The sequence below is a fragment of the Limulus polyphemus genome, unplaced genomic scaffold (genome assembly GCF_000517525.1).
Source record: "Limulus polyphemus unplaced genomic scaffold, Limulus_polyphemus-2.1.2 Scaffold476, whole genome shotgun sequence".
Classification (NCBI taxonomy): domain Eukaryota; kingdom Metazoa; phylum Arthropoda; class Merostomata; order Xiphosura; family Limulidae; genus Limulus; species Limulus polyphemus.
The window spans coordinates 340,286-343,684 of record NW_013666086.1 but is presented as its reverse complement, the minus strand read 5'-3'; the positions used below and the strand labels follow the sequence as shown (position 1 = coordinate 343,684).

Below are 3,399 nucleotides of genomic sequence, written 5' to 3'. Positions count from 1 at the left end.
AGACCTACCAGCCACTATCCATCTGTATTAAAAGACCTACCAGCCACTATCCATCTGTATTAAAAGACCTACCAGCCACTATCCATCTGTATTAAAAGACCTACCAGCCACTATCCATCTGTATTAAAAGACCTACCAGCCACTATCCATAACGCCTCCACGGCTGAAAGGGCGAGCATGTTTGGTGTGACAGGATTCGAACCCGCGATCCTCAGATTGTGAGTCGAGTGCCTTAACCACCTGGCCATGCCGGGCTATTATTTTGTGTATGAAATATATTGGTATTTTCAACTTTAACGGCACCTTGTTTAACACTTGCATGATGTCTCAGGTATTGATGTTGCTAATTTTTGAATTACTGACCAAATGGAAAGCGGTTAACAATCACCACCAGCCACCACAGCGGTTCTGTCTTTGAATAAGGTTGACTACTATAAAAGAACAGAACGAAGAGACGAACGTATGCAGCTTATTCGGCTATACTGTGATGTTAACTTTGGATAATTCGTTTAGTAGTTAGGCACGATAAGCACTGGGATACTTCCGGCCCCAAGTTTTGTATATGTATTAAAGGAAACAAGAAAAAGTTTGTAGACTTTATGTGTAAAATAAAGTATATAGATTTCAAATTATTAGTATATAATACACATTTTTGTAGTAGTAATTTTTGTTCAACTATAATTTTTAACTCATTCACCAAGTATTATATTGTTTCGCATTTGCTTCTGTAGAATCTATGCACTCTTAAATCTGTGGATCCCGCTGGGTGAGCGATAAGTTTGTGGATTCACATCATCAAAATAGGAGGGGTCCGATTCCTCACGGTGGAAAGAATGCTGATAGCCCATGTGTTGTTTTGCAACAACTTAAGTATAGACTGAAAATAAATTCTAAAGATTTAGTGATTGAAAGTATCCAACCATTTATCTACTTAACAATACAAAACAAATGGATGCCACAAAATCTACATAGTTTCATCAAATATTATCTACCAATGTTTTTTATTCTGAAAAATATACATACATATATATATGGCATGTTTAATTTACAAAAAGATAAATTGTTAATGTCCTCTGCAATCTCTTATATATATATACATTTTCATATCCTTTATTTCATTTTAATGTTCCTTCACAAAATATAAAAATAGGCATTTATAATTAAACACACACACACATATATATATATCTTTTGATGTAAGAAAGTTATTTTAATATAAGTTTAATCATGCTTAAGAGAATGCAAGTGATCGCATGTTTTTTTTTTAAGTTCGAAGCGTTCGTGGCAACATTTTCTATTTACATGCAGTAATCAATCTCCTCAGAATGGTGTAAGATAAGGCAGAGCTTCACATCTATCAAATAAAGCTCTTCAAATTTCCTTTACAATAATATTTTATCAGTTAAACATATAATTAATTATATTAATACACAAGCTTTAGTTACATTCATATTAATGAAAATCTTTTCTTTAAACTAATTCCTTCCGCAGTGATATAAGTGATCAATAAGAGCAAAAAGTAAAAAAAAAGAAAAGAAGAAGGTATCATTGTAGAATTATTATACAAACTATAACTTTTAATTATAAAAATATAACATAAAGAAGGACAGTATAGTACATGATTATTTAAATTAAACCAAGGTTTTAGGCTTGTTTCAATACCAAGACTTATGTCATAAACATTCATACAGTTAGGTGTCCCCATTTCTAGGTGCAAATATAGATGCAAACACTTAAAACCACCTGTTTAAACAGACGCCAAGCTTGTATTTTTTTCTGTGACGCAAGTGGGGCATGTGCTTCTCTAAGTTTGGAATTCTCATAGGATTGTTTACTGACTGACACTTTGAAAGCTAACAGACCAAAAAGCAAATAATAATTAAAAATACTTCTGCGCTGATATAGGAAAACAAAGTTGTCGGTTATGTTTTCCAAACAAAATTTAATAAATGCCCAAATATGGGAATTTTCTACATTCATATTCACATGTACTAAAAACAAGCAGTAAATTTGAATCTGGGTAACCCTTACACATGATGCATCGGGATGTTGCTGATTGATAATACACTACAAAAAACCACGAATTATATGCAACATAAACAAATGTGATTATGATTTTTAAACCATATTTCTTTCACTAATTTGATGTTTCTTAAACTCAGAAAAACGGAAATAGAATGTAAATGAGGTTATACATTATATACTGCATGCAATGTCTTAACAATATTTCGGATAAATTGTTTCTTTAACACAGGATCTCTCCCTTAACCAGAAGTGAAGTAGTATTTTTGGATGACAGGGCAAGAAGAAACAAATTCTGATAATTATTTCTTGGAGGTGTTTCATACATTGTTGGCAAGAATGAAGTCCGCTGAAACCAAATATGTATTCTATATGATGGTAACACATTTCAGTTAGGAGTAATGAGCAGTCAGAGACACAGGGTTTTGGAGTGGCTGCACCACCTTACCAGCAACGATTACACACATAAATTGATTATATCTTTTTATTGATTCTCAAATTAGATTATGCGATTTCTCTTCCTTGTCTGTTTGAGGTTAGAGACTTTGTTCTTGACCTTCCCTTATCAGCACCAAACCTATTTTTGAGTACTACCACAGTATATTTGGGTTTGTTAAATGGATTTGCCTCAACAAAGACTGTCAGAAAGTCTATCGTGATCCATAACGGTTGTACATATTGTAATGTAAGTCGGGCATTTCAGAACCTTACGCATGCAGGCAATCGAGGAAATAATAGTAACTGATAATGACATACCGAAGAGTAGCAAAGTTTCAGTTACAGTCAGCGGGTCTGGAAGCTATCAGCTGAAAATATATTTGGCTTCAGTTTGAAGAACAGATGCAACGAAAAAAAGGAAGTCCACGTTGAGATCCGCCCGTTACACGACAAGAAGTACTGGCATTAACTATGGGGCTTTTGCTGATTTGATGATGTGGCCAGTTATAACTCGACTAGTGTTTGTTTTTGTTCTATTTGAAAACTGTAAATCGTCATAACTCATTATTGTGTGTTGCATCCTGTATAAGCTTTACTGGGATTGAATAAATCTGTACGTCTGATCCCTGCTACCAAGACACCTTTAATTGAGGGAAAGAACACATATTAAAGACAAATTAAAATAATAAGGGTAACGTTTTTCTTTAGTTTGCTATATTGTCAATGTAACACCCTTTTAACACTCAATTCCTACACGTACCTTTATACCTTCTTTCTGAATACATGGCTTATAGAAAGCTTTCATCTTGCTGTTCTGGATAGGTGGCTTAGAGCAGCTTGGTTAAGTTCCGTGATATAATGAGAATCCCGAAATGGTCAGGAAAATAAAGTGTGATTTTCTTATCGTTTTGATATATATATATATATATATATATATAT

General features: G+C 33.5%; 1 protein-coding gene across 7 annotated transcripts in view; it reads right to left on the bottom strand.

The window, feature by feature from the left end:
• The window catches only part of LOC106458496 (chondroadherin-like), a 55,942-nt gene that overhangs the window by 14,140 nt on the left and 38,403 nt on the right, over positions 1-3,399 (bottom strand). Inside the window, exon 2 of one of the 7 annotated variants that reach the window (XM_022384736.1) lies at positions 2,779-3,101. The exons of the other annotated variants lie outside the window; for them this stretch is intronic. The gene's annotated coding sequence lies outside the window, so the exon portion shown is untranslated. The remainder of the gene's footprint in view (positions 1-2,778; positions 3,102-3,399) is intronic. 7 annotated transcript variants of the gene reach the window in all.